Source organism: Diceros bicornis, unplaced genomic scaffold, assembly GCF_020826845.1.
Source record: "Diceros bicornis minor isolate mBicDic1 unplaced genomic scaffold, mDicBic1.mat.cur scaffold_54_ctg1, whole genome shotgun sequence".
NCBI lineage: Eukaryota > Metazoa > Chordata > Mammalia > Perissodactyla > Rhinocerotidae > Diceros > Diceros bicornis.
In genome coordinates this window covers 6,369,245-6,393,333 of record NW_026691418.1, presented here as the reverse complement: position 1 = coordinate 6,393,333, position 24,089 = coordinate 6,369,245, and the positions used below count along the sequence as shown (strand labels likewise).

At 41.9% G+C, this 24,089-nt stretch overlaps 1 long non-coding RNA gene across 1 annotated transcript; it reads right to left on the bottom strand.

The window, feature by feature from the left end:
- Window positions 1-379: 379 nt before the first annotated feature.
- On the bottom strand, window positions 380-16,537 carry LOC131403070 (uncharacterized). Its single transcript, XR_009219192.1, has 3 exons — window positions 16,283-16,537; window positions 1,048-1,193; window positions 380-535 (listed from the first exon to the last, which is right to left on the bottom strand). It is a non-coding gene; the product is annotated as an uncharacterized LOC131403070 (long non-coding RNA).
- Between the last annotated feature and the right edge of the window lie 7,552 nt (window positions 16,538-24,089).

Sequence of the window (24,089 nt, the reverse complement as noted above, 5' to 3'; positions counted from 1 at the left end):
GGCTTTCCTGGGGCTCCGGCCCCTGGTCATTGGGAAGCAGCAACTAAACATGTTGCTCCTTCTAGACAAGTGCTAGAGAAGTGAGCTCGCTTGGGGGCTGTGTTTAGGATGTGGGTGCCTAGTTACCAGGGTTCCAAGTTCTATTGGGCTCTGTGAGGTCACTTCCTGGGATCCCCTTACCTAAGCTTCCTCCTCACACAAGACCATCCTAAGGGCCCCCCGGGCTGCTGACTGCTCACTCTCCATCTCCATACCCTGTCCAGACACAGTCACACCGACACAGTCCACCCCACAGCCTCTGGGGAGGTCTGGACGCAACCAGGGCCCCAGCTTTGAGGACACAGAGTTGAATTCAGTCCCGCTCCTGCTTCTTGCCATGAATCTCAGGAAGGTTCTCCAAAATAGTCTGTTTCTTCTCTTCAGCCACCATGCCCTTGGTGATGAGCCGTCACACTCTGGAGACCACAAGTGCAGCTCCTCCTGACCAGCAGGGACACTGGGACCCTCGGGGTGCACCGGGCCAGGTCTTCCCAACCTGAGTGAACGAGGACATCCTAAGACTTTCCCTGGTTTCCCCTAAAGCCCCAGAGGGAGGGCACCACCCCCTCCAATTCCCTGACATCTCCATGCCAGCCACTGTTAACCCATTGGGGAGGAGTGATATTATTTCTTTAATAGTAAATGGTAGATTTGACTCTTACGTTATATCCTGTTTCTGTCACAGCCTGGGTGTTGTGGTGTGGTTCTTTCACTTCTTATGCTCATGTAAATGAGACACAGAATCTCACTTTCCTCCTTGAATTAAGAACTTGTGTATGGTTACAGCTTATTGTATGTGGGAGAAGGGAGGAGGGCCAGCCTCCTCCCTGGCTACTGAATGAAACCCTCAAGTCCCCCTTCCTCAGAGGACAGGTGCATTTCAGTGTGGTTCACCTGGGCCAGGAGCAGAGACAGCCCCTCAGATCTCCCTGGATGTAGAGGTTGGAGGGACTTTCCCAGGCAGAGCAGTAACCACTGAAATGTGGGTGTCTTTCAAATAGCACTTACCAGGACCATGTCCTTCCCCAGGACAGTGGCTGTCTTTCTACAGCTTTCCAGGAAGAAGGAATATTTTTTGCTTCTCTTGTTGAGGTTTCTTGGATCAGATATTGGAACTTGCCATTTTCTAATCAGTGTCTGGATTCGCATCAACACTAAATGAGGAAAAAATGTAAAAAGATAAAAGTTTGCATGTGGAACAGACAAGGACAGAGGAAGACCATGTGCAGATGGACTAAGGGCCGACAGGACATCCCCATCAGGCCGCCTCTAGGGCTCCCTGTTCACCCTTCGCCTAGACTGGAATCCTCCTGGGATCCTGGCCCATGCCCTTGGAAGTCCTTTTCCCACTTGTTTCATGTCACTTTATGATGAAGTGCTGCTGTTCACGCCCAACTCTAGAGCTTTGTGGATCAGATAATACCCAGTTCATAACAGTCATCTCAGACTGTCCCATAATTAGGTATTTAGTCCCAACCAGCACCAAGTAGCAAGAAAGGTGCCATTTCTCAAAAGGAAAATGGATATCTTCATGGTTTTGCTTTAAAATCCTAGGTGCATGCATTGTCATTCTCTTGTGGAGGGCTGCCAGAAGATCCCGAAAACAGCCCTAAATGCCCAAGACCTGCTGATTCATATGGCCTAAATGGTAGAATAGCTTTTACTGTACCCTGGACCAGCTTCAGAGACTCCTTTTGCTCTGAGTCCCATTTGAAACTCAGTAAATATGCAAAGTAAATCACTCAAATGAGACACATATTGGCTCCAGAACCCAAAGAGGCCCACAAAGCATTGGATCTTTTTTAATGTTAATAGGTGGAAGATACATCAACTTAACTTTCACATTGAAGGAGGGATCTCAGTATGCCCCAGAACCCTAGAGCCCTACAAACCCACCAATTCTTCATGGGGTTTATCTCCCACTTATATATCTTACTAAAGCTTCCAGGGTATTTGCTACTTCCTGCCCAACAAATCTATTAGCATGATTTCATGGATTATTTAGCCTCGATTATGACAGAGAGGGTTAGAGCTGAAAGCAACAGTGAATGTTTTGTTGACCCGATCATGTGGAAGCAAATTACTTCTTGGTTGATGTAGAGAGAATAAAGCATTTGCCAGAACAATAGTTGCACACCAGTTTTTAGAGACTGTGCTGTTTTGCTCCAGTAAGGAGACTACATCTGTAAAAGCAGCAGCATTTAGGATCACCACCTGATTAAGTGTAGGAAAATCTGCTACCACTCTCCTAAACCCCACTACCATGCATACAAGCCAAGTCAACACACTTGCATCTCTCAAGACTTGCATGGTGGCATTACTCTCCACAGACTTCCTCAGGGATGCAATATTGCTTTTGATTTATTATTTTGGTTGAACAGGGAAATTCCAGTGGTTTCCAGTTGGTCTTTCCTATTATATAAGCCATTGTTCTACAGGCAGGGAGCCAGTGTGAAGAGTCTGCTAGTTTGCAAATGTGTTCTTGAGAACTATAAATTCAGGTAAAATTTAGATACAAAGAGAATTCCTATTGGGTTGTATGTGTGGACCCACTGGGCCCACTGTGAGAAGGAATCGGACCAAAGAACTATTTATCATCTAAAATCTCTCAATCTCCACTCTATTTGACCAAAAAGCATTTGGGATCCCCAGGAATTAGCATCAACTCCGATTCTATCTTAGTCATTCCAAAAAAATCTGGCTGTTTCCCTCTTCCCATGCACAGATACCTTGGTAAAGGGTCCCAGGTCACTTTCAGAAGGGCAAAGAGGAAGATTTACAGTATACTATGTTGGCAGGGTTATAGCATTCTTCCTCAAAGGGACCCCACTCATATCTCAATTTCGAATATCTATTCCTGCACCAGTACCAAACTATTTCTATTAATACAGCCTTATAATGTGTCTTGAAAATTGATAAGGCAATTCCTAATACATTCAAAGATTGTTTTGGCATTCTTTTTTTTTTTTTTTTTGGAAGATTGGCCCTGAGCTAACATCTATTGCCAATCTTCCTCTTTTTTCTTGAGGAAGATTGTCCCTGAGCTAACATCTGTGCCAACGTTCCTCTATTTTGTGTATGGGATGCTGCTACGGCATGGCTCGATGAGCAGTGTGTAGGTCCGCGCCCAGGATCCGAATCCTCGAACCCCAGGTCGTTGAAGCAGAGTGCAAGAACTTAACCACTATGCCACTGGGCCAGCCCCATATTTTGGCATTCTTATATATTTTCTTGTCCTAATGAATTTTGGAATCCATTTGGCAAAATCTACACACACAAAAATTCTATTAGCATTTTTATTGAGATTGTTTGGATTTATAAATTAATTCAGGGAACACAGAAATTTTTCATAACATTAAGTTATCCCGTCAGTGAACATGATATATCTACTTATTTGGCCATTTTATATCTTTTATTAAATTCTATAATTTTCTCAGTAGAAGTCTTGTACATTTTTGTTAGTTTTAGTCCTAATCGGTCTCACAAAAAAAAATTAAAACTTTTATGGACTCACATTCTCATCCAGCTATTTCCCTTTCCACTTTATAGCCAAACATCTTGAAAGAGTTGTCTACACTACATGTTTCCATTTACTCATCTCACTTCCTCTTAAACATAAAGCAATTTGGATTCAATGAGCTCCACTTCATCAAAACTGCTCAGTCACTGATGACACACACAACTTTAAAAATCCACAAATTTTTTCCTGACCCTTATCTTGCTTGATTTTTAAAAAATTTATATGTTTTCACTTTCAGTTTCCAGTTCTGCTCGTAAGGAGCTTGGAAGTTACCGCTCCATCCTGATAACAAGTAAAAAGCTGAACAGACTGAAAAATCAACAAACAACTATTCTTGGATCCATAAGACAGGGGAGGACACAGGGTAAACTGCTGCCCCCAAGAGTGGAGAGATGGACAGGCAAACACAGAGAGCCGCAGCTCACCAGAGCAGAGACTCGCGCAGAAACCACCTCCAGAACCAGCGCCAGGGTAGGAAAACCTGAACTGTAATGGACAGATTGGTGAAGGCTCAGTGTGGACAACTCTGAAAGTGAAGAACTCTGGGGTGATCCAGTCATAGAGGGGCCCCCAGAACATTGTGAGATTACCTCCAGGAGTTTGACTAGGTTCCCACAGTAAGTATCCGAGAAAAATCCCCTTGTGCTCCTGGCAGGAGGAGGGGAAAAGGAACCATTCTGAAATACTCCAGAGCACTCTGTTGTTCTTAACAAGGCCCACCCTCAGGGAAAACTGCCTAACAAGAGCTTAACCTACTGGAGTATTATCAGAGCCTAACTGACCTAGGGGAGGGGAAATGCCCAACTCCAGCCCACTCTAGCCATCCTGTCTCACCTAAGGGGGCAAAAAAAAAAAACTGAGAAACAGTCATGAAGTTCACAGTGCAGAGGTGTAGGCTCACTGAAAAACTGAGACCTAATCTTAGGACTATAGAATGCTTCCCCTCCCCAACACCTCACTGCCACATCACTAAAGGCCTATTTACAGCAGTTCCTTTTACCCAGTGCATCATATACAGCTATCAAGAAAATTTACCAGGCATATACCAAAACACAAAAAACATAATTTGAAGAGACAGAGTAAGTATCAAAATCAAACATGGCAAGGATGTTGGAATCATCAGACTGGGAATTTAAAACAACTGTGATTAATATGCTAAGAGCTCTAATGGATAAAGTAAACAGCATGCAAGAACAGATGGGTAATGTAAGCAGAGAGATGGAAACCCTAAGAAAGATTCAGAAAGAAATGCTAGCAATAAAAATCACTGTAACAGAAACGAAGAATGGCTTTGAGGAGCTTATTAGTAGGCCAGACATGGCTGAGGAAAGAATCTCTGAGCTAGAGGATATATCAATAGAATCCTTGAAAACTGTAGAGCAAAAAGAACAAAGACTGAAAAAAAAAAAAAAACAGACTATCCAAGGACTGTGGGACAACTACAAAAGATGTAACATACGTGTAATGGGATTACCAGAAGGAGAAAAAAGAGAGAAAGGAACAGAAGAAATATTTGGAAAAATAATGATCAAGAATTTTCCCAAATTAATGTCAGACACCAAACCACAGATCTAGGAATCTCAAAGACTACTGAGCAAGATAAATGCCCCCAAAAATTACACTTAGGTATATCTTCAAATTATAACCAAAAATAAAGAAAAAATCCTGAAAGTAGCCAGAGTATAAAAACATCTTACCTATAGAGGAACAAAGATGAGAATTACATCTAACTTCTCAGAAACCATGCAAGCAAGTAGAAAGTTGAGTAAAATATTTAAAGTGTTCAGAGAAAAAACCCCACCAACCTAGAATTCTATACTCTATGAAATTATTCTTCAAAAGTGAAGGAGAAATAAAGACTTTCTCAGGCAAACAAAAATTGAGGGACTATGTTGCCAATAGACCTGCTCTGCAAGAAATGTTAAAAGAGGTTCTTTAGAGAGAAGGAAAATAATATAGGTCAGAAATTCAGATCTACATAAAGAAAGGATGAGAGTTGAAGAAGGAATAACTGAAAGTAAACCAAAAACTCTTATTTTTCTTATTCTTAATCTATCTAACAGATAACAGTTTGTTTAAAATAACAATGTATTTGATTACGTACGCTTACGAATATGTATGCTTATGTGTGCTTACATATAAGTGAAATGAATAACAGCAATGATACAAGGGATGGGAGTAAGGAATTAGGATTATTTTGTTATTATAAAATACTTATGCTACCCAGGAAGTAGTATAGTGTTATTTGAAAATGGACTTGGATTAGTTGTAAATATATAGTGCACTCTAGGGTAACCACTAAAAAAGTTTTAAAAAACTGTAACTGATATGCTAAGAAAGGAGAGAAAATGGAATCATCATACAAAATGCTCAATTAAAACCATAAAAGGCAGAAAAAGAGTGGAAGACAAAAACAGGAACAAAAAACAAAAGAAACAGGGGCCGGCCCAGTGGTGCAGTGGTTAATTGTGCGTGCTCTGCTGCGGCAGCTTGGGGTTCGCAGGTTCGGATCCCGGGCGCGCACCAACGCACCGCTTGCTAAGCCATGCTGTGGCGGCGTCCCATATAAAGTAGAAGAGGATGGGCACGGGTGTTAGCCCAGGGCCAGTCTTCCTCAAGAAAAAAAAGGAGGATTGGCATCGGATGTTAGCTCAGGGCTAGTCCTCCTCACAAACAAAAAAAAACAACACACAAGAGAAACAAATAGAAAACAGTAATGAATATAGCAAATATATGTCAGCTATATCAAAAAACACTTTAAATGTCAATGATCTAAATGTACCAATTAAAAAACAGAGAACGTCAGAAGGGATCAAAAAACATGACCTAACTATATGTTGTCTACCAGAAACCCACTTTCAATACAAAGACACATATAGATTAAAAGTAAATGGGTAGAGAGAAATATACCATGCTAACAATAATCAAAACAAAGCAACAGTAGCTATAGTAATCTCAGACAGAGCAGACTTTAAAGTAAGGAAAGTTATCAGAGATAAATAAAAGCATTATATAATGATAAAGGGGGTCAATTCTCAAAGAAAACATAACAATTCTGAACGTGCATGTGCCTAACAACAGAGTGTCAAACTATGTGAGGCAAAAACTGATAGAACTAGAAGCAGAAATAGACAAATCCACTATAACAGTTGGCGACTTCAACACCCCTCTCTCAGAAATGGACAGATCTAGCAGGCAGAAAATCAGTAAGGACATAGTTGAACTCAACAGCATCATCAATCAACTAGATATAATTGACATCTACAGAGCACTTCGTCCAATGATAGCAGATTACACTTTCTTCTCAAGCTTGCATGGAGCATTCACCAAGATAGACCACATCCTGAGACATAAAACACCTTAACAAATTTAAAAAAATAGAAATCATACAATGCCTGCTTTCAGACCACAATGGAATTAAACTAGAAATCAATAATAACACTTTACATGCTTTAAATTTACATAATTCACTCTTTGTGATGTATATTTCTATGGATTTTGACAAATGCATAGAACTGTGTATACCATCACAGTCATGATCCAAAAAGTTTCATCACCCCCAAAATTTCTGCTTGCTGCCTCTTTGTGATCAACCCCTCCCCACACCCCACTCCTGGCAACCTCAGATTTGTCTTCTATCTCAATAGTTTAGCCTTTCCCAGAATGTCATATAAATGGAGTCATACAATATGATGCCTTTGGGTTCTAGCTTCTTTCACTTAACAAAATACCTTTGAGATTCACACATGTTGTTGCATGAATCCATCAGGGTTACTTTCTCCCTTGTGTTGCTAAGTAGTATTCCAGTGTATAGATATACCACAAACCGTTTATTCATTTATTCACATCTGAGTTGTTTCCAAGTTTTAACAATTAAAAATAAAGCTGAAATAAACATGCGTGTACAGATTTTTGTGTGCACATAAGTTTTTAGTTCTCTTGGGTAAATATTTGGGAGTAACACTGCTACTCCCATATAAGAATAAGTAAACATATAAGCACTGTATATGTTTAAATTTGTTTGTTAAAAAAACTATTAAACAGTTTTTCAAAGTGGCCATACTGTTTTATAGTCTTATCAGCAAAGCATGAGGATTCCAGTTGTTCCACATCTTTGTCAACACTTGGTAGTGTCAGGATTTTTTTTTTTTACCTTCTAATAGACGTATAGTGGTGTTTCATTGTGATTTTACTTTGTGTTTCCATCATGAGTATTGGCATCTTTTCATATGCTTATTTACCATCAATATGTCTTTTTGAGTAAAGTGTCAGTTCAAAACTTATGTTTATGTTTTTTGAGTTATTTCTTGTTGAATTTTGTGAATTCTTTATATTCTGAATAAAAGTCTTATTTTATTGAGGTATAATTGATATATAACATTATATTAGTTTCAGGTGTATAAAATAATGATTTGCTATTTGTATATATTGGGAAATGATCACCACAATAAGTCTAGTTAACATCTGTCACCATGCATAGTTACAAAATTTTTTCTTGTGATGAGAACTTTGAAGATTTACTCTCTTAGCAACTTTCAACTATGCGGTACAGTATTAACTATAGTTATTATGCTGTACATTACATCCCCACTACTTATTGATTTTATAACTGGAAATTTGTACCTTTTGATCTCCTTCACTCACTTTGCCCACCCCCAACCCCTCAACTTTGGCAACCAGCCATCTGTTCTCTGTAGGCATGAGCTTGTTTTTTTGTTTGTTTGTTTTAGATCCCACGTGTAAGTGAAATCCTACAGTATTTGTCTTTCTCTGTCTGACTTATTTCACTTAGCATAATGCCCTCAAGGTCCGTCCATGTTGTCATAAATGGCAAGATTTCATTCCTTTTTATGGCTGAATAATATTTCAGTGTATATATACACCACATTTTCTTTATCCATTCATCCATCAGTGGACACTTAGGTTGTTTCCATGTCTTGGCCACTGCAAATAATGCTGCAATGAACATGCAATGAATATGAAGTCTTTTGTCAGAAATGAGACTTCTAAATATTTTCTCTCAGTCTGTAGGTTTATCTTTTCCTTCTCTTAACAGTGATTGTTTCAGAACAAAAAGTTTTAATGTTTATAATTGCTCACGTTTTGGCAGCATTTGACATTGGCTTTCTCATCCTTCAAGACTCAGTTTCAGGAGGCCTACCTGAATTAGGCTCCTCCAGCTCCTTTATGTTAGCAAATTTCTATCATATCACCCTATACATTTTCTTTATGGCACCTCTCACAAACTGTAATTATTTTATTCATTTATTATGTTTATTATCTGTATTCCCCACTACATTATAAGCTCCATGAGGAATGGGGGCTGCATCTGCTTTTTCACTAGTACTATCAATGACTAATACAGCGCCTGGCAAATAACTATGGAAAGGAAGGAAACAAGGAGAGAAAGAAGGCAGGTACAAAGGAAGAAAAGGAAAATCTTGAAGGAGAGGTCAAAGATTATTCTGAGAATTCAACTTCAAGAAACTAGCTAATTGTTATGATTTAAATGGAAATAGAAAATACAGGATTGAACAGCAACTCCCCACTTCCAGCCCACCCCCCATCAGCCCTTGGCAACCACCATTTTACTTTCTGTTTCTATGAGTTTGACTACTTTAGATACCTTATATAAGTGGAATCATGCAGTATTTGTCCTTCTGTGACTGACTTATTTCACTTAGCATAATGTCCTCAAGGTTCATCCATATTGTAGCATATGATAGCATTCCCTTCTTTTTTAAGGCTGATTAATATTCCATTGTATGTATGTACCACATTTTCTTTATTCATTCATCTGTTAATGAACATCTAAGTTGTTTCCACCTCTTGCCTATTGTAAATAATGCTGCAATGAACATGGGAACGCAAAATATCTTTGAGATTCTGTTTTCAATTCTTTTAAATAAATATCCAAAAGTAGGATGGCTGGATCATATGGTAGTTCTATTTTCAATTTTTTGAGGAACCTCATACTGTTTTCCGTAGTGGCTGCACCATTTTAATTACCATCAACAGTGCACAAGTGTTCCAATTTTTCAACATCCTTACCAACACTTGTTATTTTCTGTTTTTTTGACAATGGACATCCTAACAGGTGTGAGGTCATATCTCATTGTGGTTTTGATTTGCATCTCCCTGATAATTAGTGATGTTGAGCATTTTTCGTATAGCTGTTGGCCATTTGTATGTCTTTTTTTTGTGTGAGGAAGATCAGCCCTGATCGGATGGCACCCTAACATCGGATGCCAATCCTCCTCTTTTTGCCGAGGAAGATTGGCCCTGGGATAACATCTGTGTCCATCTTCCTCTACTTTGTATGGGACACCACCACAGCATGGCTTGACAAGCTGTGCGTCGGTGCGCTACCAGGATCCAAACCTGCAAACCCTCGGGCCGCCGAAGCGGAGCACGCACACTTAACCGCTGCGCCACCGGGCAGACCCCTGTATGTCTTCTTTGAAGAAATGTCTATTCAAGTTTTTAGCCCACTTTTTAATTGGTTGTTAGTTTTTCGGCTATTGAGTTTTATGAGTTTCTTATATATTTTAGATATTAACCCTTTATTGGATCACTGGTTTGCAAATATTTTCTCCCATTCTGTAGGTTGCCTCTTCATTCTGTTGATGGTTTCCTTTGCTGCACAGAAACTTTTCAGTTTGATGCAGTCTCACTTATCTATTTTTGCTTTTGTTGCCTGTGCTTCTGGTGATATGTAAGAACAAACCTTTTAGCAAGGTATTCCCGGCTTTCAAATTCTGACCCCAGCCTGCCTTTCTTCTTTGAGCTTCACCACCACACCACTGCACACCACAGTCCAGGCCACTGGACCACTCCCAGTCCCTGAGAATGCCATGCACATGTATGTATCTCTGCATATTGTCCTTCCTTCTTGGAATATTCACCCTCTGCTGTCTACCCAGCAGGTGCAGTATTACAAAAGTCTCTGGTGGCTTTCCTGATCCTCTTCCTCCCAAGGAAGGATTAGTTGCATTCAGCTTTGTTTGGTCCCCTAGTGAAGTACGTACTAGAGTTGTTTACAAAATTGTTTCCTGTTCTAGACTATATCCCAGAAATTAATATCTACCAGATAGTGTATGCTATTTTTTAAATAAATTTGGTCATTTTGTCTCGATTTCTTTATCTATACAATGACAGTGCTTTTAAATTTGCTTGTCAATAATAACCAGCCGAAACTCATTTTTGAAATATAGATTTGAGGCTCCCTCCCATAGATTATGATTGCAGGGTTCCAGGAATTCATATTCGAAATGACCTCACTATGTGATTCTTATAATCAGGTATGTTTAAGAGAACTGAGTTAGATTACTCTAGGGCCCTACCCTGCTCTAAATTTTTTCCTTTTTTTTGTCTATAATTTCTTATGGCATAGAAGAGAATAAAAGTGAAGGACAAAGGTGAAGGGCATGTTTTAAGATGACTAGCCAGAGTTTTGGTAACTGACACCCATCCCCTCTCCTTCAGTCCTTATTTTCAAGGGCAATTTTGAAATTTTAAGCCTGGTAAACATGTGGAAATATGATTAGAGTAAAGAGAAAGTAAGAGGAGAAACTGATTCGATGTATATATAAATTACAAAAATACCTTAGACAATTTTCCATCAATAATCAAAATAACACCTTACACCGGTACAATGCTTACAACTTGGAAAATACTTTCCACTTCCTTTATCTTTTTTACACTTTATAACCACACTGTAAGTTCAGCAGGGAAAAGCAGGACAGCAATCATTATTTCCATTTTATACAAATATTTTTTGAGTGCCTATGTCATATGAGGAAAAAATAGAGTATTTCATATAGAAAAAGGCTATGATCTTCTATGAGTTTAAAAGAGGTAAAGTTCTCAAACTGTATATGCCCAGGTAAAGAGTTATTGGACTGAGTTGGAAAGATATATTATCCAGATATTTCAAGGCCATCGAAATCTTCTTTTCCCACCACCTATGCAGAGTTATTTAGGGAACTGCTATAAATGCCCTCTTGACTTTTCAAATTTGAAATAATTTCAGAATTACAGAAAAGTTGCAAAAATAGTAGTTTCCATATACCTTTCATCCAGCTTCCTCTAATGTTAACATTTTACATACCACAGTACAGTTATCAAAATTAATATTGGTACAATACTAGTGACTAAACTACAGACTTGAAACATTTTTCCACTAAGGTCCATTTTCTGATGCAGGATCTAATCCAGGATCCCACATTGCATTTAGTTGTCAAGTCTCCTTAGTCTCCTTCAATCTGAGATAGTTCCTTGGTCTTTCTCTCTCTTTCGTGACCTTGACACTTTGGCAGAGATACTGGTGGAGTTATTTTGTCGCATATCCCTCGATTTGGGTTTGTCTGATGCTTTCTCATGTTTAGATGAAGGTTATGCATTTTTGGCAAGAACACCACAGAAATGGCATTGTGCCCTTCTCAGAGCATAAAGTCAGGAGACGTGGTGGTCTCTGCCAAGTTTCTCCATGTAATTATTCCCCTTCCCTTGTCATTAATAAATATCTTAGGGGAAATACTGAGACTATGCAAATATCCTGCTTCTCCTCAAACTTTTACCCACTAATTTTAGCATCCTTCAATATATTTTCCCTCTGATAATTATTACTACGGTGTTTGTCTAATGAAGATTTTCTTTCTTCTTCTTTTTTTTTTTTTTTTTGGATATCTGATCTTATTTGTTACTCTTAGAAAATTTCATTTTTGACTGGACTCAGACTTAGAGGTAGAAGCTCTCAGGACAGCCCCCGTCTCTTGGCAATCTGTTCCTGGTGTTTTTCTTTGGCCTCCTTCACTCTCTTGGCCAAAAGTTCAGCATATTCTGCAGCCTCTTCCTTGTTTTTCTTAGTACACTGTTTCTTCAGAGCAATAGGCCGCCGTTTGTGTTGCAGGACACGTGGAGTAACAAGATGCTGAATCCTAGTGGATATTGACAGACAACGTGAAGGATCGTCACACTTTTGTGAGGCATGGAAGGGGATGGGCAGTGGAAAATTTTTTGGAGGGAGCTGAGGAATTAGAGTTCCTTAATATCATTTGCTCCTCCTTGTGAGTCCCATTCTTATGACTAAAATTTCACTTTCTGGCATTCAATGTAAAAACTCTGGTGTTAGACACAAGGTGGCAAAACAAAATTATGTTGCAATGCAATGGGCTTCTTCAGTAACTTCCTGATCTGGTTATATATTCTCAGACCAAAGGCAAATTGGCTTCCAATAATTGTCAAATTTGCTCCAATCTACTTTCATCTGAGAACTTTGTTTAGAATTCCTCTCTTTTCTAATGTAGTTTCCAAAACTCCATGTACAGTAACTGCCACACTTGACATTTTTTATATTTCCCTACCAAGTTCTCTAAAGCCCTACCTCAGTGACTATATAGTTGGAGTTCTAAGACACTATTGGAGAAAGCCTGTGTAAATGATTTACTATTGCATAACACACACACAAACAAGTTCCCATTTTAGGGCAGGAAAGTCTTTATTGCCTGCTACCCCACCTTGATTCAGCCAGTTGCACTTTCTCTGAGGTTTGTTATTTCCAACCCCATTCACAGTCAAACTGGAGCAGGACTCTTCCAGTTGTAATTGGCTGAAATTCACTTAAACCAGTTTAAGCAAAGACATGACATTGTATTATAAGGATAAATTATGATAAATAATTCAAAGATAGGGAGCAGACTCGACCTTCTCAAAGGACTGAGATCAGGAACGGTAAAACTATCAGGAACGAAGGCAGCTATCAGATCCGTGTCTGATATGTCAGCACTGCTCCATGAAAGCACAGACTCTGGAGTCACACTGCCTGAGTTTTATTTTAGCTTTAGCCCTTACTTAATTTAGTCAAGCTTCTCAGTTTCCTTACCTATAAAGTAAGGATAACAGTACCAACCTCACAGAGTTACAACACTTAGAACACGGAGTGACGTGGTAAGTGATCTGAGAGTATTCTTGTTCTAAAACACACCTCTAAATCTCCACATGCTGCTACCAAACATGGCAGCCCTAGCCTAAATTTATAGGTTTCTTAGAACAGATCAGCTGTCTGATAAACTTTCTCAATCAAGTTTAAATTCTTAGGACAATCTGATTGGTCCAGATAGGGTTCCGGGTTTCATCCTTGCTAAAGCCAGAGGCGTTAAGTCACCTAACACTTACACACCTACTGAGGCCCACCCCTAAACGTCTGTGGATATTTCTCAGTGGTGGGGGATCACAAATCAAAGCTAAAATCCCCCCCTCCAAAAGAGAAAGAAAAGGATTTTTCAGTACTTCTCTCAACTCACTGCTATCCTGTTCTTCCATAGTCACAAAAAGTCCTGATATGAGTAACTTGCTCAGTATCATATAGCTAATAATGAAGCTGTGGTTCAAAACTAGGTCTGACTCCAAATCCCAAATTTATTTTCACTAAACAATGCATTAGAGTTGTTTATATTTATTGAGACCATACTACGTAGCTGACCCTGTATTTAACCAAACTTTTGAGATGCAAGACTTCGAGTAATTCAAAATTAGGTTTCCTGGGTTTTTTTCCTAATTTTTAATTTTAAAAAATTGGGGTATAGCATATGCACAGTAAAGTTCACAAAATTAAAATGTTCGACTTGATGAGCTTTCTCATACATATACACTCATATCCACCGAGATCAAGATATGGAACATTCCCATCATTTTATAAGGCTTCCTTATGCCCCTTCCAAGTCAATACCCATGCCCAGAAAGGTAACTACTATCCTGACTTCTATCATTATAAATTAGTTTTGTTTGTTCTTGATTTCATATAAATGGAATTATATAATATGAATTCTTTTGTGTCTATTTCACTCAACATAAATTATTGTTTGTAGCAATTTATTCTTTTTTATTGCTGGGTAATATTCCGTTGTATGAATATACTTCACTTTGTTCCAGTTTGAGGCCAAAATGAATCAAACTGCTAGGAAGATTCTTATACAATGCTTTTAGGAGACACCTGCATTCATTTCTCTTGGATATACACTCAAGAGTGAAACTGCTGAGTTATAGGATAGGCATAAGTTTAGCTACAATGTAGACTGCCTGTGAATTTTCCAAAGTGGCTGTAACCAATTTACACCCCCACCAGCAATAATACTTTCAGTTGCACTATAATCTTTTTTTAACCAAGGAAAATAATATAATCAGTCTATTGTGCTAGTCACATTTCTTAGTTCTGCAAACGTATTTTATTTGAGGCTCTTTTGTTGCTGGTTACAAGCAAGGCTTAGTTTTAGGCTAAGTTGTTATGTAGAATAGATCCTCCTCCTTCATTAGCACCCTTACCAAACCACAACCCCCACCCACTGAGATTTCACTAAAAGATACTACCTAGTTTGCCATCCTTTATAGCCGGGTTTCTCAACAATGGCATTATTGTCATTTTGGGCCAGATAATTCTCTGTTGTGGGGGGCTGGCCAGTGCATTGTAGGATCTTTAGCAGTATCCCTGGCCTCTGCCCAATATATGTCAGTAGCAGCCCCCACCCGATTCATTGTGACAACCACAAATGTTTCCAGATTCTTGCCAAATATCCCCTGAGGTGCAAAATCTCCACCCACCACTGCCCTGTTAATAACCACTATTTTCTAAGTAAATATTCTGGCCTCTCCACACTTCATCTAAACCAAACGTCGTGAGTGAATGCAGTGTTAATACAATGATGTCCATAGTTTTTCAATACTAATGGCACATTAGAATCATCTTTTTAAAAGGGGAGCTTTGAAAGAACGCATATGCCAAGGCCCCACCTTAGAACAATGGAATGAAATCTCTTAAGGTAAGTCTTGAGCATTTTTCTTTTTCTTTTTTTTTGGTGAAGAAGATTAGCTCTGAGCTAACATCTGCTGCCAATCTTCCTCTTTTTGCTAAGGAAGATTAGCCCTGAGCTAACAGCTGCGCCCATCTTCCCCTATTTTTGTACATGGTTTGCCACCACAGCATGACTTGATGAGCAGTGCATAGGTCCGCAGCCAGGACCTGAACCTGCGTACCCCAGGCCGCCAAGGCAGACTCGCGAACTTAACCATTACACCACCAGGCCGGCCCCTTGAGCATTTTTATTTTAAAGCTCCTTAGGTAATTCTAAACTTCGGCACAGCTGAGAACTACCTTCTTAACATATTACTCTTCCCAGGAATATATGCTTTCAAATAGATTTCTACCAAGGACTTATCAAACATTAGTAGAGCATGAGGCATGTATCTGGGGAGTAAAAGACTCACAGAAATTCTCAAATTACACCAATTAAGTGTGTATAGCCCATAACTATAAACAGTGATATCTAGTGTTCTGTTCCCGATTGGAAAAAAACAAAGGTATATGTGTTAATTCTTACAGCTAACTCTAATACATTCAACCTCTCTTTCAAAGGGATATTTCCCATTGTCTTTGAAACACCTTAAATCTTTCACCTAAACAAACAAAAATCCACAAGCCCCCCCAAAAAAACAAACAGAAAAATTCATATTCACCCTCAAGTCAAAGTCCAACTGTCTGAGAGAGAAATTTAGACTCACTGATTCCATTTCTTCATTTATCACATCCCACTCCAATCTGGCTTCTGGTCCTATTATTCCAACAAAATAGTTCTTGCTAAGGTAAATGACCCTTATGTTACTAAATCTAATGGATATTATTCAGGCCTTATTTCACATGACTTCTCAACAGCATTGGACACTACTCACCACTCCTTCCTTGAATTATTTATGCCTTTGTCTTCCATTGCACAACACCCATCTGATATCTGCAACTCCTTAGCCAGCTCATCTTCCTCTACCTAGCCAAAAATTAATTTAAATTCTTCATTGCACACTCCTAGGTTGTCTGCTAAGTCTATTTCATGTATACTCAAGACTTTAATTTCTCCCTACATACTTAACAGTTAGTTTTCAGTCTAGATCTTACTTCTCAGCTCTAGACTTCTATCCAAAAGCCTCTTGGATGACTCAAAGGCATCAGAAACTCAGTAAGTCCTACACCAATGATCTCCACACCTACTCATCTCCAAACATATTACCTTTCAAATGGATGTCATCAATCAGCTCCATTCCATTCCATTGTATGTACAGCTTCCCTCCTCCTCCTAACCTTGAATCCAATTGCATCAACAAATCCTGTGGGCTTTTCCTTCCACAGCTACTCTCTCCTCCTCCATAACACTACCCTGGTTCATCAAGTTATTTCTAATCTTTTACCTGTTGTACCTGCCTAATTCATCTAAGAATATTGCATCTACTTTGACCTGCCTCTAATCCTTTTTTGGAATTTACAGCTAAGGTAAATTTTTCAATTTGCAAATCTCATCATTACCATCCAGTTCAAAATCCTTCAAAGGTTTCCCATTGCTCCAAGGGAAGAACCTGCTTCTTTTCCTGGCCTTTGGGCCCTGAATGGCCTGGCCCCTATGCAGCTTCATCTTCCTCAGTTCTGTCTGCTCCAGCAGCACTGAGCTTCTTGCAGTCCCTTATAGGTAGGATGGCAATGTAATTTATCACCCAAACCACTTCTTTTTGTGTGTGTGTGTGTGTGTGTGAGGAAGATCAGCCCTGTGCTAACATCTGCCAATCCTTCTCTTTTTCTGCTGAGGAAGACTGGCCCTGGGCTAATATCCGTGCCCATCTTCCTCCACTTTATATGAGATGCCGCCACAGCATGGCTTGCCAAGTGGTGCGCCAGTGCGCGCCCAGGATCCCAGCTGGTGAACCCCGGGCCGCCACAGCGGAGCATGTGCACTTCATTCACCGCCTGTGCCACCGGGCCGGCCCCCCAAACCACTTCTGAAAGTGCAAAAAGTCTATCCTTGGCAAACTGGGATGTTAAGTTGACACCATCTTTCTGGCCCTAGAATTTTTGCTCATGTTGTGTCTTTTACTGGGAAAGGAGCTCTCCATGTCCCTTTTGCCTATATAATTCTTCAGTTCTCTGACCAAGTCACTTCCTTCCAGGACTTTTCTGACTACGGTTCTCCATTGTGAATCCTCACAGCACTATATGCTTCTTCATACCATTTTTCTCAGTTATGATTTTGCAGTGTGATTGTTTTCTGCACTAGACTTGAACTCTTGAAAGTATGTTTTTGCTCTAATTCCCCTCCCCCACCCCAGCAGAGTGTCTGTATGCAATTTATTGAATGAATGTCAATATAATAAATAAGGAACACAGAGAGTCTGTATTCAAGGAGCTCACAATGTAGTATGGAAACAAATGGCTTATTACAATGACATGCTGCACTTACAGAATACACAATTTGATATCCAAAAAGGGAGGTAAGAGAGCTGCCTGATGTATCTCACATGGTGTCAGTACAATTGTGTCAGTTCTTGATGACTGACTTAAACAAACCTACAAGGTTTGTTCATAGGAGAGATGGACTATATCCACTAACAGTGAGAAAGATACCTTTCCAATGACCTGAAGAAATACGTGGCTAGAGTGTCGAGTGTCTGCTAGGAATGATGGGAGGCGATGCTGGGGTCAGATTGTGAACAGACTAAGTAATTAAAATATTATGCATGTATGCAAATATATGTAGTATATTTAAATATACATATTTAGAGCAAGGGAGTGATTTCATTAGATTTCAGGTCTGAAAGGAGCCTACAGGGTGAGCTGGAGGGAAAGATATAGAGGAAATAGGGCCTAAGTAAACAAAGTAGTGAGGATTAAGAAGAAGGGCTGAAGACAACAGATATGAGGTAAAATGGACAGTAAATAAAGGACTTGGGGGAGAGGAAAGAGTGACATAGCATCAACACACCAATTTCTTTTTTTTCTTTTTTGAGGAAGAACAGCCCTGAGCTAACATCCATGCTAATCCTCCTCTTTTTGCTGAGGAAGACCAGCTCTGAGCTAACATCTATTGCCAATCCTCCTCCTTTTGTTTTTTTTCCCCAAAGCCCCAGCAGATAGCCGTACATCATAGCCGCACATCCCTCTAGCCGCTGCATGTGGGATGCGGCCTCAGCATGGCCGGAGAAGCTGTGCGTCGGTGCCCGCCAGGGATCCGAACCCGGGCCACCAGTAGCGGAGCGCACGCACCCAACCGCCAAGCCACAGGGCCGGCCCCCAATTTCATATTTTGAGGTTAGCTACTTAACTTTTTTCTTACACTGTGTGCACACTTAATTTTGTCAGTAGAGGAAGTAAAATCTTTGTATCCACTTCAATGCCTATTAGATTTTATACATAGTTGCCTCTTAGCAAGATCTTTAAGAACTTTCCATTTAAAATTTATTATGATTCAAGCATTTATCAGTAAAAATCTCCAAATACAGTGGCCATAAACAAGCTGGATGAGCTATTGGTAGATATCAGAACAATCTAGGATATTTTTCCAAGCACTACCTAGAACGTAGAAATTCTGCATATCAGAAGAGGGGAGGAATGAGAATGTCAGGCATGTGTAATTAGGAAAAAATTTCCTAGGTGACTGACTCCTGCTCCCTGCCCAACACTGGGAACCACAGCTCCTCTCTTAGAATTTTTATGATTAAGAAAACAGAAAATGTACAATAAATTTTCAGTGTAGGTTACTTAGGATTTCATGTGTTCTATTTATAGAGGACTTTGTAAATTTAAGTATATTTGGAAAGCTCTTCCTGTTTGGCAAGGACCTGGGGGATGACGTCATAGGTTGAGATTCTAGGGTATTTTAATACTGTCCTGATTGTTTTAGCAGCTTCTAATATGCAAATCCTCTAATTAACAAGAACATAATTATGAAATTAAAACCCCAACTTGGCATCCAAAACATTAACAGAAAGCAAGAGTTACCATTGTTTTTATGGTACACATCTCACAATTCTGGATAAGTGGTTCTCAATCTATCCCCACCTAAGGAAACTCATGGGTTTCCAGCCCTAGAAGAGCATATCAGAAGTAAGGACTCACAAAGAGCTGTCCTAGATTTTGTAAAAGTAATATTGTTTCCAAAGAATATGAAATGTCCCAAATGGGAAATTAGATAGGAATAAAAACTTCTGGTTGATGTTATTTTTCAGGGATTTTTGCTAGTCATGTGTTGAGATTATCAACTGTTTGTCTATTGTTTTTAGTACCCATAGGTAGAGACAAAGACCGAGTTTATTCAAACAAAGTGAAACTGAGAATTTAACTATGCAGATAACAAATGGTCAAACAAATACTTTTGCCTTATTTATCAAGTGACTTTTTAAAAGCTGAACTGGCAAGATTGTTCCAATTTTCTACTTACTTGTATTTCTCGACATTGTCAACAGTCATTCTAAAATTTTGTGGAGTCTTAAAGTGTACAATGATTTTACAAGAAATATAAATCTCCAAGATTCAACAGGAAACATAAACCTCCAAGATTCAACAAGAAATATAAATCTCCAAGATGCAATATTTTATTACAATTTTGGCAAGATTTTTTTCCCGCAAAAAAAGGATCTAGAGTTTATATGTAGCATATCACATCCAAATGGCAAGTCAGTAGTTAAAAAAGGTTTGACGTGGGCTTTCAGAAAACATACAAAATAGATTAAGAACATAACGGTAATTCTTTTTTGTAAGACAATTATAAAGTGTAGTATAATTGAGGACTTTATTATCTGAATTATATTTCTGATCACAACATTCTTTCTCTGGCGTGGCTACTGTTTTCCAGGGGCTTTTATTTTTCACTTACCACTCCAGTAATCCAAGAAAGAAATCAGAGGCACGGGAAGGTCCTATCATTAAGGCACTTTTATCATATTTTTAATATTAAAAATTAGCACTTGGTTCCTACTTTTAGGGCCTTCAGAGATGGAGATTTGTATGATCTTGTTATTCCTCACAACCCAGCGTTACAGCTATTTAATAACTAGGAAAAAAGGAAAGAAAAAAAGAGGTGGAGCACAGACCATTTTGCAAACTGTGGTAGTATTCCATTTTGTTTCACTATTCATTGGTCACAGACAGACTTTTTTTGGAGTAGACCAAGTGTACCTGTTTGCCGCCTCCTCCTTCCCAAGGGTGAATATACTCTTCCATAAAATGAACACATACCTGGAGTCATGTTTTGAGATCTTTTTGAAGGCTTTGACCCAAACTGTTTAAACAGCTGGTAGACTAAAACTTGAAATCCCCACATGCGAAAAGAACTATTTTGGGAACGCAGCTACCCCGTTCAAAGTCATTTGACTTGGAAGGTTGGCCTTTACACCAAATCAAATAACTGAGGAATGGGATTAGAAAGTTTCAAAAAGCATCATTAACCTCGAGCGATTCAAGACTGATCTGTGGACGGGGGAAAAAAAATGAAGTGTAAAAGAAATGATTAAAAAAATGCTTTCAAAAAGAATGAAGCGGGACATCCCGAGGCTTGAAAAGACAGTGTTTCCATCGCCACATCTCCAGGGTTGTAACTGAGGCCCGCAGTCACAGTTCAGGAAGAAACCGTCCACTAAGTGGCAGCACGCTACGCTAAGCCAGTTATCAACGTCCTTCGAGCAGCTTTTTTGTCGCCATTCGGCAGCGCACCCTCCTCCCGTCCTCCAGGGAGGGACCTAGAAAGGTTGTAAGAGTTTTCTCCTGAACCCACAAAGGAATCAAGAAGTGTCACAGGATGTCAGCAACTCCGTCTCTGTTTTCCCTCCGTCTCCTCAGGTGCCCCGCCCGCACGGGCCATCGGGCCCCCGAGGCAGCCTCTGTCGCAGGTCGCCTAGGCGTAGGAGGCGGCCTGAGGTGACCACAGCTGCCCAACAGTTGGGGTCCCAGGCTGCCCGGTGTGACGCAGCGGGCCCCTCTCCACCCCTCCCCACAGGCGCTCCGACGGGGCCGGGGCCGGAGAGAGATGCGGGCCGAAGCCTGGGCGACCGGACCCCACGCACGACCCGGCCCCCTGGGCTTATCCAGCGCAGCGCTTCTGCGGCTCCCCGAGCCCCAACATAGTCTTCAGCATCTCGCCATCCCTCTGCTTCCCCGGTTCCTCTCAGTCTCTCCCCCGCGAAGTCCTTGCGCAACTGTCCCGAGCGACAGCAGCGTCCACACCCGCACGCAGCGAGCCTCTAGCTCCCACTTCCCGGAACTCAACTCCCGGCGGGTGAGGGAGGGCACCAGAGCCAGCATCAGCGGCCCGCGGCTGCCGCCAGAGTCCGGCGGCCTCCGCGCGGCCAGCGTGCGCGCTCCCATCGGCGCGCGTGCGCGCACTCGCTCTCCGCCCCACCTCAGCACCAATCGCTTTCTTCCTACGGCCCACGACTCCACAACGTAGCCCCTCCCACCGCCCGCGCGCCGGCAGGAGCGGTTTGGCGTGCTCGCGCCTGCGCCCTAGTCAGTCCTCCTCGCGCGCAGTGGGGAAAGGGAGTGAGCAGGGGGCTTACGTCTTGCAGGAGGCGGCGGCTACGACGGAGACGGCTGCGCTTGCTCTCTCGGCGTTATGGCGGCTGCCGGGAGCCGATAAGTGGCGGGAGCGGGAGCGCGCGCGTGGCTGCGGCGACGACCACGCGCGACGACGACGGCTCCTTCCTTCTCGCTCTAGCTGCCCTCGCCGTTGGTGCTTCCATCATGAATGGATTGTTGGATCCGCTCCGCAGGGGGTCGCGCGTGGGAGCCGCGGGCCGGGGCTTCCCTTCCCCCCTCCCCCTCACGGACTCCTGCTTCCCCCGAGACGCCCGGAGCCCGAGGACTCACCCGGCGGCGGAGACCTGAGTGGGCTCCCTCCGCCCCCGCGAAGCCTGCACGGCCGCCGGTAAGAAAGGGGGCGGCTTGCGGGTCAGGATGTGGCGGGGAGGCCGGGAGCCGGCCGGGCGGAGGGCGGGGGCGCCGGGCGAAGGCCGGGGCGGCTCTGCGAGGGCCGGCGGCGGCGGCGGCGGCCGGGCTCGGCGCGCGGGGGGCTCCGCGGAGCGCGTCCTAGCGCCGGCGGGCGGCGGAGCCCGGGCCTCCTCGGCGTGGGCACGGCGGGGCCGCGAGGGCAGAGCCGCGGAGCACGAGCGGCGAGCGCTTGGCCGGCGCGTCGCCCCCGCCGCGACCCGGCCTCCCGGCACGTGGGGGGCGGCGGCGAGGGGGAGGGGCGGCGGCCCAGGCGAGCCCGGGAGGGCGCGGAGCGGGGCGGCGGGAAGTGTGAGGCGGGAAGAGAGACTCGGGGACCGGGAGGGGGGCCCTGGGAGGGACGGGGGTGGGAGTGTGCGTCCGGCCGGGAGACTGACTGGAGCGAAGCTGCGATGGACGGAGGAGGGAGGAGGAAGGCTTCCAGCCTCCTTTCGAGCCCCGCTTGGGAAACTCAGCAGGAGCAGAGCAGCTGTTCGAGGACCGGGCACAGGGGAGGAGGGTTGGGGAGGTTTGACTTCATTGTTGAGACGCGGGAAAGGCTGGAGAGAGCTGCGTGCGCCTGGAGCTGCAGAACTCAGGGCTGTGAGCAGGGCCTCAGAAAGAGGACTGACTCGGGGAAGGCAGATGAGGGGGAAAAGGAAGTTAGAATGTCCAGAGAAAGCCGTTTTGAGGAGCGAAAGGAAGGTGGAAAGGAAAGAACGAAAAGAGTGAACTTTCTCAACGCAGAGAGACTTTCGGGAAAGAGGCGGTTTGTTAGAGTCCCTAGATTTTTAAGACTTGTTGAACAGTAAAACTCTTTGACGGGTTGGAATTAATATTTAACATGAGGAATAAATGTTGTGTGGAAGAGTTACTTTTTGGATAACCAGTTCTTGCAAAGAGTCTACTGGACCTTAGTCTCTGGAGAATTAAAATCTCGATCTAGATGTAGAGTTTGCTGTGATGAAGTTGGCAACAGCCTGTTTTCCTCCTCTTTTTTGTGGAATGGAAATCATCGTAGGACTGAATTCTCTTTGCTGAGGTCGGAGGACAGCTCTGCTCTCAGTCGGCTATCTCGGTCCTTTCTGGCTGGGGAGGGATCTGACGTCTCCTTCCCCCGCTTCTTTCTCTCCCTCCCCTGCCAGAGATCTCCTTGGTTTATTCGTGGATGGCTTGTAGGTGACTCTCCAGTGTTGTGCTGAAATCTTGAAAGGTGGGAATGCTGTGTCTTGGTCAGTGATTTCTGCCCCAAACCTGTTACTTAAAAAATCATAGTGTGTATTCCATTACCTTTTTTTTTTTTAATGGAATCTCCGCAAGTCCAACCTGGATAAATATGATTTAAATTTTATCATTCCACTGTCGGCTTACCTGTGAAAGTACACGTTTATTTTGACCTGTACAGTTTTTGCGAAGATTGTATGATACCCTTTTATTCTTCTGTTCTTATGTGAGCATTTTCAAAACTTTGTCTCATTAAAGTGTATGAAGTTCTTGGTGATATGAATTAGTGTTTGATTAAAGGTAACCTTTTCCCCCCTTACTTGGTTTGACAAAGTATCTAATAAGACTCCGTTTTCTATTCTTGGAAGGTATATATATGTTATATATTACCATTTTTCTTTAGTTAGCTAGTTATCCATAATGTGTATATATGTATCGCTACACAGCTGCAGTTAGTCTAAAAGTTTTATCACTCAGCAGATATTCTGATTTCTTCTGTCAAAAATAAGCACTGGT